Here is a 14,719-nt window from a genome sequence, read left to right as displayed (position 1 = left end):
AAGAGCTCACATCCACATTTTTATACAAAACCTTAACTCCTGCAGTGACAGACCTTCACCTTACTAGAAACCACATTGCTCAGCCTCCCTTGCAGCTAGGTGTGGCCACGTAACTAAGTTCTCTGGTGGAATATGAGCAGGACTGAGGTGTGCAAATTCTGCATCACTTGTACACGAAAATAAATTGCCCTCCACTTCTACTATGAAAATAACTTGCCTTGTTTCCCGTGAGCAAAAGCTCTGACAGTGTGGATGAAGACAACTCTCTGGCGGATGGCAGAGCAACGAGACGGAAGGAGCCGGGGGGCCGAGTGGCCCTGTGGAGCAGGGCTTCCCAGCCGGCCCGGGCGCCTCACCTCCAGGCTGTCAGGAGACAGAGAAGTAATCTTCAGTCTAATTGGGCTCTTGGTTTCAGCAGCTTGCACAGCCTCCGTCATAACGACTACCCCAGTCTGGGAGGTCCTCCTCAATTACTTTTTGCAGAGGTTGTAGTTTGCTAAAACTATAAGAGGTCAAGGTCAGGGTGTGGTATGTGGAATCCAAGAGGAAAAGTTAGATCCGTCTCTCCAGGATCCAACCTTTCAGGGACGTGTAGAAAGGACCAAGGTGATGAGACACCAGCAGAAGAGGGGGTGGTTCTCAGGGATTTGGGGGAACGATACTGCGGGGGTCTCACGGGCCTTCCATAACCCAGAGCTCTGACCGCTCCCCTCAGTCCCAACCAAGTTCTAACCTCAGAAGGGTGAGGGCAGCCTTTCAAAGAAGCAGTGTCTTTAAGTCCTTGTCATCCCAGGACTCCCCTCTGAAAGCATTTCCAAACATCCCCTCTTGATGCAGAGAGAGAGAGAGAGAGTGTGTGTGTGTGTGTGTGTGTGTGTGTGTGCACGTGCATGGGTGGTGCTGTGAGGGTTAGCTAGAGAGGGCTGAGGTACAGGATCTAAGCAGTGCCCCCCATGGAAGCCATGCTCTAACTTTCATTCTCTGTGTCCATCGCCCAGCTGTGATGGATTGTGGCTCTCACACCAGACTTGGCTTTTTCCCCAGACCTCAGGGGACAACATCACTGGGTTATGCCCCTCAGGGTGCAGGTCCCCTGTGCCCAGCAGGCAGCCCCTTCTTGGCTCGACCTTCCACCTCCAACACCAACATACAAGGAGGCCACGGAACTGGTAGCCCAGCTCGCTCACAGGTCCTCCCACCTGTTCCTTTCCAAGGGCCTATTCTTTCCTTCCTGATCTTTCTGAAGTTGACACAAAACCCCAGGACTGTGATGGGACTTCGATCTGAGGAATAGAATCAGGCAGAGGGAGACAGTAACATATGCTGAAAAGCCTTTTCGGCGGCTTTGGGTTTGGATGTTTAATGAGAGCAAATTCTGGAAAAGCCGGGAAATAAAAACTGAAAGATGTAAATAGGCAGAGATTATCGCTGAATTCTTGTAATTGTCTTACAAGTCCCTCTGGAGGGGCAGACAGTGACTAAGAAGGGACTCTGACATGGGATGACGATTAGGGCTTGGCAGGCAGAGGTGCGGTTAGAGTTGGTCCTGAACGAAGCTAAATGTTCCAATCCGGGTTTTTTCTATCACTGGTTTTGTCAGTTTTCCTCCTCCCGCCCCCGCCCTGCAGGCGTGTAAGGCGTGACTCAGGAAGGGGATGCCGAGGATCTACGGAAATGGGCTGGTCCCTCCCGCTGAGCTGATCCCCACACGGAAGGGCTGGGTTGGTCCTCGCTCTGCCCTAACCAGTCCCAGGAAGGGACAAAGGTTTCCTTTCACCTCTGCAGGCCTCTGCCTCCTCATGGAAAGGGTGGTTCCATTCACCTCTTACCATCCCTGTTGGCTTGTTTTTCCTTTTACCTGTGCGCCTGCCCTGAGCTGGACCCCAGCTATGGGGCCCACAGAAGGGGCGATCACAAGAGGTCAGGGGTGCCGCTGAGGCTGTGAGGCCAAAAGTTGCATGAGCAACACCTGGCTCTTATCTGGAGCTGAGCTGACCTCATCTGGCTGGGTGAACTTGGACATGGTATTGAGCTTCTCTGAGCTTTCGTTTTTTAATCTGTAAAATGGGAGTTGTGAGAATTAACATTTAGAGCAACGTGGATGGACCTTGAGGGCATGATGCCAAGTGAAATAAGTCAGACAGAGAAAGACAAATACTGCAAGGGGTCATTTACATGTGGAATTAAAAAAAAAATCAAACTCATAGAAACAGAAAATAGAAAAGTGATTGCCAGGGGATGGGGGTGAGGGAAATAGGGAGAGGCTGGTAAAAGGGTACAAACTTTCAGCTATACGATGAATAAGGCCTGAGTATTTAGTGTGTGACATGGTGACTATAGTTGATAACACTGATTACATAATTGAAATTTGCTAAGAAAGTAGAACTTAAATGTTCTCATCCCACTAAATTAAAAAAAATAAGGTAGTGATGAATGTGTTAATTAACTAGATGGGAGGAATCCTTTCAAAATGTATACATATATCAAATCATCATGATGTACACTTTAAATATTTCATGGTTTTGTCAATTATACCTCAGTAAAGCTGAAAAAATGGGCATTGTGAGAATTAAATAGAATGTTCCACATAATATGCATAGCATAGTGCTTGGTTGAGCACTATGGCTGCTATTTTTTCTGACTTCTTCCTGGGCCAAGACTGCTTCCTGCCAACCAGACCTGGCCTCTGGATTCTTCAGCATCTCCTTGGCCTCTGACTCTGAAGCTCAGTGTTGACCTTGGTAAAGATGGTGTCACACATCTTTAAAAGATTTCCCTCCCATCAATAGCTGCCCAGCACTGCAGTAGCCACTTTGCATCCTTATTTCCAATTCTTTCAGCATTCTCATAGGTAAGGCATTAGTTTCTTCATTTTACAGAAAAGGAGACTGAGACTCAGTGAGAATAATTGAACTGACCAAGGCCACGCACAGAGAAAGTGTGGGAGCCAAGATTTGTACCAGTTGGATCTGGTGCCAAAGCCCACAGAACACCATCCCCCACCCCCATGGGTACCAGATGGGCCCTTCCAACTTCACTCCATCCTCTGAGACCAAGTGTACAGTGGCTGACTTGGGCCAAGGGCATAGGACCGGGCCTATGGGTTTGAGGGGACACAGCAGGCCAAACACCTGATTCTGGCCACATGGACCTCACGCTGCAGGCAATGGAGCCAGACTGCAGGCTGGAGTCCTCCCAGGAACGCTTGGAGAAGAAATAAAGACCTGACTGGCGATATCCAGCCACAGACCCACAGAAAGATGATGGCGCTTCACTAAGGTGGAATTTTAAATTTGAACAGAGGCTGGTAATGAATTGTGTCTTGTTCCTGTCTAGAAAGAAAGAACTTGCCAAGCAAATTAATAATGTAAACAGGATTTCCCAGAAGAACCTTTAATCCATGTAATCCTTTACAATTCAATAAACATTTCATAAGTGCATTGGAGATACAGAACTGAATGAATCTTTCCCTTTCAAAGGGAGCTCACAGTCCAGCCCAGAGACAAGCATCTAAGTGTATACACACACACACACACACACACACACACACACACACACACACAACGTTTAAATTTTTTAATTAAAAAAATCAAGTTCTGCATGAACACTGTGACCAGAGGAATGAATTGGGTTTGGCAAGGTCCAGAAAAGCTTAAGCCGCACTCACCAATTTTAGAAACACATTTCCTTCAGAAACACTTTTAATTTGAAAGATTAACTTAGTGATTAGAATTATTCCCATCAAGTTGGATATCAAAGCAAGAGATCAAAAGGCTGATACCACCTCAACTTTAGTAAGCCTAGTTGAAATTATTATGTGAGCTTTTAAATAATAAGACTTGCCCCCTCCTCGGGGTGTTCTAGAATTTAGATGCACATTCAGTTCAAATGTACGTTCCCCTCAGTCCAAGTTAGTCCAGCTTCTCCGTGGGCCATGAGTAGAAAGCTTCTGTTTTCTATTTCTCAGGGGGTCCCAGAGCGGTGTTTTGCAATGAACATTTCCCAGAAAAACATGGAGAATACGGTACAGAGGGATTCAGGGTTAAGACCAAATGCAGAGCGTGTGTGATGGTACCAAAGGGATGGGAACTGGACCGTGAACTTGGCATTTAACCAGATTTCCTGGGGCAACAGAAGAGGAAGAACCTGGGTGAGGATGTTAGTCAATAGATGTCAATGTCTGGAAGCAGAGTTGGCCAAGAGGCAAGAAAAACGGAGCAGGAAGAGGCTTTGGGTCTGAGGCATCTACTTCGGAAGGTGGTCGGGAGGCCACGAACCCTCGGTGACAGATGCTGGAGCCACAGGAGGTCCACACGACCAGTGGGCGCCCTCAGCAGTTACCTCCCTGGGCTCAGCCCCAGTTGGCCGCTCTGTTCGCCCCCTCTCTCAAAACCCAACATCCCTCCTTGAAAGTTCACCCGGGCCCGACTCCACTGACTCAGCAGGCCGTGGAGCACTGAGAAACCCTTTGGGGGAAATCCAAAGCCCAGATCTTATTCTGAGAACCTCCCACCACCGGAAGGAAGCAAAGATCATGACACTCAGCACTTTCCAGACACCATTCCTCTCTCCAGTGGTGGCATCGGCCGGGGCTGGCGGCTCTACAGTTATTTTTACCCTCCGATTTCCGGAATTGCCGACTAATCTTGGTTACAGGACACCACAGTCAACGCCACTCCGTCCACAGCAATCACAAGAAGCCTCAGCCACAATGCGCAGCTGTGCATGGCCGCACTCATCCTTACCCCGGCCGTAGGGCCCCGGCCATGGAGCCAAGTGCCAAGATCCCCGCTGGATGGAGAGCGGGCATGGGGGTGGGGCAGCTCCCTTGTGCCCATCAAGCGTCAGACGTGACGTGACACGTGTCTAGCCAACAGCCTCTGCCGGTCGGAGGATGACACCAAAGTCCAGGGCTGCTGTTTTCATCCTTCAAAGCTGAGAGTGTTCCAATGGTTTGTGGTAGAGCCAGTCCAGTAGCCACAAAGAGCTACTTTCTTGCTCCCATCTGTGTTAATAATCACCAACTCCACAATGGTTCCTTGCCCCCTGACTTCTCACCTATGAACCTCCAGGCACATTACCTTTTGTTTTCCATCTTTGCCTTTCTGTCTACAGACTCTCTGAGGTTCCAGGGGCTGGTGTATTTTAAGAAAGAACTACTTCCTCAGTGTAGATGAAAAAATAATGTTAAAACTGGAGAAAAATTTGAAACCAAGATAGGATTTTCCTTCTGCCTGGAATATAGGGGAAAGATTCCTATGAACCGTAAACTCCCACTCAAGGCAGTTTCGGGCTGGCAGCAAGGAGGTGTTGAAGGGATGAGAACCATCACCGTGATCTCTTCTCCAAAGGCAGCTGAGCGTTGATGGCTAGAAAACAGGCGAGGAATAATTGCTCATAATTGTTAATAACGGCAATTATTACTGTAATAAGGAGAATCCTGCCTGAGGCCAAAGGCTGGCCCTGCTGTGCTCTCAGCCTTCTCCCGAGAGGAGGGCCTCACACTGAAAATTCCCCTAACTCCTCGTGATCAAAATATTGTCAACCAAAAGCCATTGAATATCCAAGCGACCATTTTCTCCTTCTGTTATTGACCAGTGTTGTTTAAGTCTCAAAACACCACTAAATGAGAAAGCCTTGCCCCGTCGGATTTCCCATAGAAAATGAACTTGGATCAAGAAGGATTCGGTGTGGGTCGGACTTGAAATCCGCCCGGCTCAGGGAGCTCAGATGTTGGCCCACGGCCTCCTCTTCATAGGTCCACTTCCAGTGACTGTTCATCACAGGATCTGCAAGGCAGATGTTCTCCATTTCAGTTACCCGAGCTGGGACTCACTGGCTGCAGAGTTACCAGCCCCCCGGCAAGGGCATCGCAGGGCTAAGAAGGCACGGCTGAGGGTGGGAGGAAGAGAGAAAAGAAAGTCACAAAAATAACAGACTTGATAGGTCCACTGTTTCATCATGCAATATTCAACTAAGAGACGCTGGCCCAAAATAGCTGCTCACTTACTGCCTTTTCCTTTTGCGTTGGCTCCAAGAAACACGAAATGAGAGGTAGCCGAACAAAATGCCTCATTCATGAGAGTCTGGCGGATGCAAGCGAGTTCATGACTTGATAATCCCCGACAGCCCTCATTAAATCAGGGAGCCGCAGGTGTGAAGGCCGCTGGGGGCGACGGCTGTAATCTGGGCCAGAGCACTGGGGCGCTGTCAGTTGAGGGACCTTGTCAGGATGGGGCAGCTTTCCAAGTTGATAAGGGAACAGTGCCAATTCGGAATGAATGCTTAAGGCAGAAGTCTTTTTTCACGGCAAGAAGTCAGAGGCTGTTCTCTTAATCTGATGTGTGTGCATAAATGCTTGGTTTCTTCAGCAAACTTGAACTCCCGATAGCCCCAAACTGGCAGAAAGGGGGGAAAAAATCTCCTGGTGGGTAGGAGTTCATACTTCTCCCAGGCCTGACGTTCATCCTTCAAAACTTAACCTTCCTCCTAGGGATCAATCCCAACTGCTGTTTCCTGCACACCCACTTCAGGAGACAGCCTTCTTGTTTGGTGAGAGAGCATCTCCACTTGGGAAGGAGGGCCTCCCTCTGGGGACCATCCCTCCTCATCCATCTCAGAATTTTATTAGGGAAGTGAGTGCACCTCAGGGCATGTTTGTCTGACAAAGAAACAGGTTTATGGGATGGGTTGGGGCGGGGGGAGGCAGGATTAGCTGCCACTATTGTAGTGTGATTTTAGGAATGCCTTTAGGAAAGTTTCAGGTCAAAAACATTTCTCCCATACTGCCTTTTTTCACGGATCCCTGAACTCCCTCAGCCTAAGATTTTGTTAATTTTGGTAAATTGCAAGTACTAGTGAAAATCGTAATACGCAATGCTGTTTCTAGTATTACAAAGAACCAAGAGGGGACACCGAGGAGTGAAAGAAACCAGGTCCTGGCCCCCCACCAGCAAGCTTTTGATTGGCAAGGCACAGTCACAAAAGAGAACTGAAATCTAAGGCAGCTTTGACAACCTCTTTGATCCTTAGTTTCTTTATCTATAGAATGGGGATGATGACAACAAAAACAGGACCTAACTCCAGAGGATGGTCAAGAAAATGTAATGAAGTCCAGAAATCTGCATCAGCACCTCAACATTATACTGGTCAAGTGGAAACTTCCTATGGCACCATTTTCCAGAAAATGGGATCCAGGGAAGCACAACCTTCCAGGTGGTTTTGGTTACTGACCTATATTGATCCAGCAGAGGATGTGCCCCCAGGGATGGAGGCCATAGCCCCGCCCTAAAGCTTTGTCTTTGTGAGGTCTCAGAGTCAATTGCTCCAGAGAGGAAATACTGGCCTCTGGGTCTCTTGGTACACAAATTGTCTTTTATCTATGGGAACATTAAGATTTTCAACTTCAAAATATGCATATATACCTATACTTAGTGAAAATGCCTATTACTAATTAACTCATTCACCTGGTCACCTAGATAGCAACCAGTATTTGAGGAACTGGGAACAAAACACAGAAGTCATTCAAAACAATCCAAACCACTGAAATTCAACCACCGTGGCAATGCACTTTGCAAGCAGACAAGAAAAATGTAAAACTGAAGCTATTTCTAATGGCTTTAGCTAAACAAAATAAACCTAGAAGGGAAAATAAAATGATTTCTTCCAACCGGAGTTTTTACAAGGGGAGAAAAATCAAATGCTTTCTTTAAACTCCACAAAGCAAACACAACCCTTCAAAAGTCCATGAGAAATGGCAGGTATTTTGGTGATTAAGTTTGAGTGGATATGTAAGAAATGTTTCTGGAAAACTATGGGGAAGCGGGCGGGACAGCCCTCGTCAGAATCATCAGGGTTTGACAGTATTAGAAATGCAAGCCTGGAGCTACAAACTTGAAACCCAGGACTTGGAAACTGAATCCATTCTTAACTGCCCCCATCCTCACTTCCCAACAGAATAAAATCCCAATGTCCTCAGAAAGCTATAATTGTTGAGAAACAACAGGCAAAATATATGAAATCATTAATATTTACTGGGGCTTTCCCTCTCTGTTTTTCTAATTGGCCTTTCTCTGTGTCATTTGCTAGGGTTGCCATAACAAAATACCACAGACTGGGGGCGGCTTAAACAACAGAAATTTATTTATTTTCTCACAGTTCTGGAGGCCGGAAGTCCAAGATCAAGGTGTTGGCAGGTCTGGTTTCTCCTGAGGCCTCTCTCCTTGGCTTGCAGACAGCTGTCTTCTTCCTGTGTTCACACCTGGTCATCCTTCTGTGTACGCTCATCCCTGGAGTTTCTTTGTGTGTCCAAATTTCCTTTTCTTATAATGACACCAGTCAGATTGGACTAGGGCCCATCTTAACAGCCTCATTTTAACTTAATCACTTCTTTAAAGGTCCCATCTTCAAATATAGTCACAGTCTGAGGCACTGGGGGTTAGGACTTCAACACGTGATCTTGGGAGGACACGATTCAGCCGATAATACTCTGTTCTTTTCTTTTCTTTCTTTTTTTTTTTTTTGCAGTACGCGGTCCTCTCACTGTTGTGGCCTCTCCCATTGCGGAGCACAGGCTCCTGATGCGCAGGCTCAGTGGCCATGGCTCATGGGCCCAGCCGCTCCACGGCATGTGGGATCCTCCTGGACCAGGGCACGAACCCGTGTCCCCTGCATCGGCAGGCAGACTCTCAACCACTGCGCCACCAGGGAAATCCCTGTTCTTTTTTTTTTTAAGATTTTTTTTTTTGATGTGGACCATTTTTAAAGTCTTTATTGAATTTGTTAAAATATCGCTTCTGTTTTATGTTTTGGGGTTTTTTTGGCCATGAGGCATGTGGGATCTTAGCTCCCTGACCAGGGGTCAAACCTGCATTGGAAGGCGAAGTCTTAACCACTGGACCACCAGGGAAGTCCCAATACTCTGTTCTTAATCTCTCTATACCTTTGCACTGGGAAGATCCTGCTGGGGGCTCTCTTGCCTGTTTTCAAAAATCTGATAAGTAATTTCTATGTGCTTATTATGAGTGATGGCAACAGAAAAATACTGTCCTTGCCCTCAAGGAATTTTTATTCTAGAAGTTGAGAGGAAATGTGACCTCAAATAAGCATAATATAAAGGCAGCCTGTGATGAACACCATAAAAGACTAGGGCAGAGATCGGCAAACTTCATCCTGAAGGCCAAATTTGGTCTGCCACCTGTTTTTATAAATTTTCATTGAAACACAGCCATGCCCATTTATGCATATATTCTTTATGGCTGCTTTGCAAAGTTGCATAACTGTAACACACACAGCCAAAGATATTTATTATCTGGCCCTTTACAGAAGCAATTTGCTGACCCTTGGACTAGAGTCAAATTTTATCTGAGATGAGAGGCAGAAGGAAGCCCATCTGACTTTTGTCCTGAGAGTGTGTGATTTAATCTGGGCTTTGAGGGATGAATAAGAGTTCAAGAAGTAGAGGTGGGAAGGGGGTTCTAAGCAACATGAACAGCATGAGCAAATGCATGAGGGGGTAGGAATTCAAGGCATGGTTGGAGCTCTAAGTGAAGACCCTCAGACCTCAAGATAGGAGCCTGGACCTCTCTCAGACGGCTCTGGAGCACCTTGGAGGGTTTTGGAGCCAGGGCTAACTTATAACTAGCCCGCTGTGTGAGAAGCCCGGCACAGAATTCACAGGTGAATTACACCCAATTCCTTCCAGCCAGGAGTTATGACTCTAATGAAGAGAATAAGACAAGTACCCAAACAATGACTGGACAGGGCAGAATACCGTCCCCCTGGGGGCAACTTAAGTTAGGAAAGTAGTCAAAGGGGGGTTCAAGCAAAGTGAAAGTTGATGATTGGGTGGAGGATGGATTATTGATGACAATAATGATAGTTCAGGTTCACTCAGCCTGTCGTGTGAGTCAGGTCCTCTGCCACCTACTTTGCACACACAACAATCCTGTGAGCAGATACTCATATTATCTCCAATTAACTGATGAGGAAACGGAGGCTCAGACTGAGAGAGATTCAAACCCAAGGTAGAGGTAGATTCAGACTACTATGGTGAGAGGGAAAGCAGGGAGGTCCTATTAAAGGACTTTTGCAAAAGTCCATCAGTTGGAGACAAGCAAACAGGAGGATTTAAGATTCATAGTTTACAGTTAGTATTCGAGTAGGTCCCAGCTTTTGAAAAAAACATTTCAAAGTGTAGAAGGATGACTGATATGCCTCAGTGTGTATACTTGGCTCTGACATGTGGTTTGTGAAGGAGCGGATTCCCTGCTGCTCCTGTGGGTGTGATGTGCACCTCCATTGTACACACGGGCCCCAGGGCTCCCTGGAGAGATGAGCAGAAGGAAAAGCTGGTCCTTCCAGGGGGAGCTCTAGAGAGGTGTAGTCCTCGATACCAGGCTGATAGTGTGTGCTCAGACCATAATGTCTTGTGCTTGCATTTAAATGGACCGTAAAAATACTCAGAGAAGTCCCTCCGACCCCTCCCACCATCCACAGGGCTACATTGGACGCTGCAACAGCTCCCGGAGATGCCTCCAGAGGCTTGTGCTTCTTAGAACCAGGACAGAGCAGGGGGCCGGCGCATCAACGAGGAGATATCCTCTGGGCAGCGATTCCAGTTGGCGGTAAAATAGATGCCGTGCCATCCTGACAACAGCAGGAAGACAGCAGGGCTCCTTGGCTCCACCAGGGTCCTGATGGGGAAGGTCAGGAGTTACCCCCAGGGTCTGAGGGGACACAGAGAGGATTAAACGTGGGAACTCAGTAGCTCTTGGTCCCCCCACCCCCTACCCCCTCGCCTCCTGGGTTCCTCACATACCACCAGGTCCTAAATGACAAGCTACAATTACAGGAAAGTGCTAAAGTTACAAGTTGATCTAAACACTATTCGACAAAGAATATTCAGTGAAAAGGAACCCCAGGCGGTTATAAACCCTTTTAGCTGTGTTGAAACCATAAGGTTTGCATCCAAGAATGTGTTGTCTGTTTGAGGCCGGCCTTTTTTCTTTCCGTCGGGTGCCAGTGGCATGCATTTCAAATGAGCAGTTGTCTGTGGCCCCAGAGTCTGTGGCCGAGGCATATCTAATCGGGTTGAACAGCCGTTCATCCCAGCTGTCAGCTCGCTGGAAATCAGAACATTATCTGCAACCACACACGACTCCAATAGAAGGTTGGCGCTCGGACCCCTGAGCCTCCAACTCCCCCTGACCTGACCGTGGTGGCCCCTGGTTTTTCCTTTTCTTACGTGACTATGTGCAACAGTAGCAAAGCTATTTTAGGCATTAAAACAGCTAATTGCAGATTTCCATCAGGGCCAGCCGCTCAGAACACAGGTTTGGAAAGCACGTTGGTGGTCTCTGCCTGTGGGATGGTTTTGGCTTGTTCGCTTGAGAGGTCGCTCGTCCACACACCAGACCCACAAAGCTGTTAATTGGAGGCTCTTGCGTGTGAGCCGCTTGGTTCTGGGCGTGAGGAATTTAGTGGAATTTAGTGTGAAATAGTGTGTGATGTTTTCTTGGCCCTTAAAGCATGGCTGGAAGGGCCTTTAAAACTCATCTCTTCAGCCTGCTTACTGGATAGATGAGGAAACAGCGGTTCAGAGAGGCCCACAGCTGGTAGGGGGCAGAGGTGGGAGGAGACTGGGTTTCTGGACTTCCTTTATCGTGCTCTCTCTTCTGAGATGTCTGCACAGTTCTGTCATGTCACTTAAAAGCTTCAGGGAGGCAGTAAAACAGGCTGGTTTACGTCCAGGCCCTTCCATGCACAACAAGCAGTACGACCCTCGGCGAGTTATTTAACCTCTGTGAACCGTGCTTGCACCATCTATAAAATGGGGATCATAGGCCTGCCTATCAGGTTGGTCAGTTAATTACATGAGCTCATGGCACTTAATAGCCCCCCAACAGTGCTCAGTGGATCTACTACCAGTGTCATTATATGTGGCTGCTTTTGCTGAGGGAGACTCTGCAGATTCTCCACGTGGGAGGGGATGCCCTGCAAGTTGGTTTTCATGCCGTGACCCCCTCCAGCTTCCGAAGTACTTCCCATCATTTCTGAGAAGTGGTCTCCACAGGGTCAAGGAACCCAGCCCTGGGGACACAGGGGGATCAAGGAAATTCAGGAGAAAAAATATGTTATTTTCCACCAAGAGGTTATGAAGGTCTCATTTATTTTTTTTAATTTATTATTTTTTTGGCCATGCCATGTAGCTTGGGGGATCTTAGTTCCCTGACCAGGGATTGAACCTGGGCCCAAGGCAGTGAAAGCACCGAGTCCTAACCACTGGACCACCAGGGAATTCCTGAAGGTCTCATTTATATTCCAATGAAAACAAGACCTTAGACTTAGGGGCCTCCCTTTTCTTTATAGTAGCATAGATGTGCAGGATAACGTGCTCACCTCCTGTTCAAGGTCCTTGGCCTCTCGGAGGAAGCAGTTTGCGTCTCTCCCCCACCGGCTCGAGGATATACTGTGTAGAGCAGCAGGCAGTGACCAGGGAGGTCTTCTCCTCCAGGGAAAAGCTTCCTGCTGTGCTCTCTCCATTTTCCCTGACTGACCGGGGACCAGAGAGGATTCAACAGGTCCGAGGGGCATCGAAGATCGGGGGGGGGGCGGTACAGGACATGGTGGAGACCACCTGCCCCTTCCACCATTTGAGGACAAAGTCTGAAACCAGAAGAAGGTCTTCACCAGCAGGATCATGTGTGCATCCTGATGCTGACTTCCACCCTCCAGAACTGTGAGAAATACATTTCTATTGTTTTTAAGCCACCCAGTCTATGCTCTTTGGTTATAGCAGCCTGAAAGGATGAAGACAACCTTTGTATAAACTAGAAATAGATGGGTGCTCCCTCAACCTGCTAAAGGTCATATATGTCAAAAAGCTATAGTAAACAACATATTTAATGGCAAAACTTTAGACATCCCCTTTAATATTGGAACAAAACAGGGATTTCACTATTGCTGCTGTGACTTAGCAAAGTACTAGTCCTGGAAACAAAACTGTAAGTACCCTCCCTTCCCCTTCCCCCCCCCCCACCCCAGTATACACAATGGAACAAGTCAACAATAAGAAAAGGCATAAAGATTAGCAGAGAAGAAATAGCTATCTTACTTGCAAAAAAGAAAAAAAAAATCAGCATGGGAGAAAATATTTGCAGATGAAGCAACTGACAAAGGATTAATCTCCAAAATTTACAAGCAGCTCATGAAGCTCAATAACAAAAAAACAAACAGCCCAATCCAAAAATGGGCAGAAGACCTAAATAGACATTTCTCCAAAGAAGATATACAGACTGCCAACAAACACATGAAAGAATGCTCAACAACTTTAATCATTAGAGAAATGCAAATCAAAACTACAATGAGATATCATCTCACACCAGTCAGAATGGCCATCATCAAAAAATCTAGAAACAATAAATGCTGGAGAGGGTGTGGAGAAAAGGCAACACTCTTGCACTGTTGGTGGGAATGTAAATTGATACAGCCACTATGGAGAACAGTATGGAGGTTCCGTAAAAAACTACAAATAGAACTACCATATGACCCAGCAATCCCACTACTGGGCATATATCCTAAGAAAGCCATAATTCAAAAAGAGTCATGTACCAAAATGTTCACTGCAGTGCTATTTACAATAACCAGGACATGGAAGCAACTAAGTGTCCATCAACAGATGAATGGATATAGAAGATGTGGTACATATATACAATGGAATATTACTCAACCATAAAAAGAAACAAAATTGAGTTATTTGTAGTGAGGTGGATGGAACTAGAGTCTGTCATACAGAGTGAAGTAAGTCAGAAAGAGAAAAACAAATACTGTATGCTAACACATATATATGGAATCCAAGAAAAAAAAAAAAAAGGTCATGAAGAACCTAGTAGTAAGATGGGAATAAAGACACAGACCTACTAGAGCATGGACTTGAGGATATGGGGAGGGGGAAGGGTAAGCTGTGACAAAGTGAGAGAGTGGCATGGACATATATACACTACCAAACGTAAAATAGATAGCTAGTGGGAAGCAGCCGCATAGCACAGAGAGATCAGCTCTCTGGTGCTTTGTGACCACCTAGAGGAGTGGGATAGGGAGGGTGGGAGGGAGAGAGATGCACGAGGGAAGACATATGGGAACATATGTATATGTATAACTGATAAGCAGAAACGAACACACCATTGTAAAGCAATTATACTCCAATAAAGATGTTAAAAAAAATCAGCAAACTCGAAACTGATAAGTATGATTAGCAAGGTTGCTAGATAAGTTTAACTTACGAAAAAAAAAAATCAACTAATAGGGTTTTCTTTTTCCTGCCAATAGACAAGTAAAATGTAAGAGAAGATTAAATATTATTGTTAATAACAGAAAAACTGATGCATCCAGTACTTAATTTAAAGAATACACTATGGAATAAAGTTAAAGTTCTTTTAAGGGATACCAAAGAAAATCTAAATAACTGGGAAAGATACTCCATACACTTAGTTGGTATGGCATAACCTTATAAGGTTGAAATATCTCTCCCAAATGATCTACAAATTCAGTATGACCTTAATGTATAAAAATCTGTTGTATTTTTTGAGAAACTCAATATATTTATTCTAAAATTTTTATGGAGACAGAGAAGTCCACAGATAATTATATAAACAAAAGATGAGCAAAAAGGAGAGGCTTACCTTACCTGACATTAATATGTATTACAAAGGAAACCCAA

The sequence above is a fragment of the Mesoplodon densirostris genome, chromosome 10, assembly GCF_025265405.1.
Source record: "Mesoplodon densirostris isolate mMesDen1 chromosome 10, mMesDen1 primary haplotype, whole genome shotgun sequence".
In the NCBI taxonomy this organism is placed as follows: domain Eukaryota; kingdom Metazoa; phylum Chordata; class Mammalia; order Artiodactyla; family Ziphiidae; genus Mesoplodon; species Mesoplodon densirostris.
Note: the sequence above shows the minus strand (reverse complement) of the source record.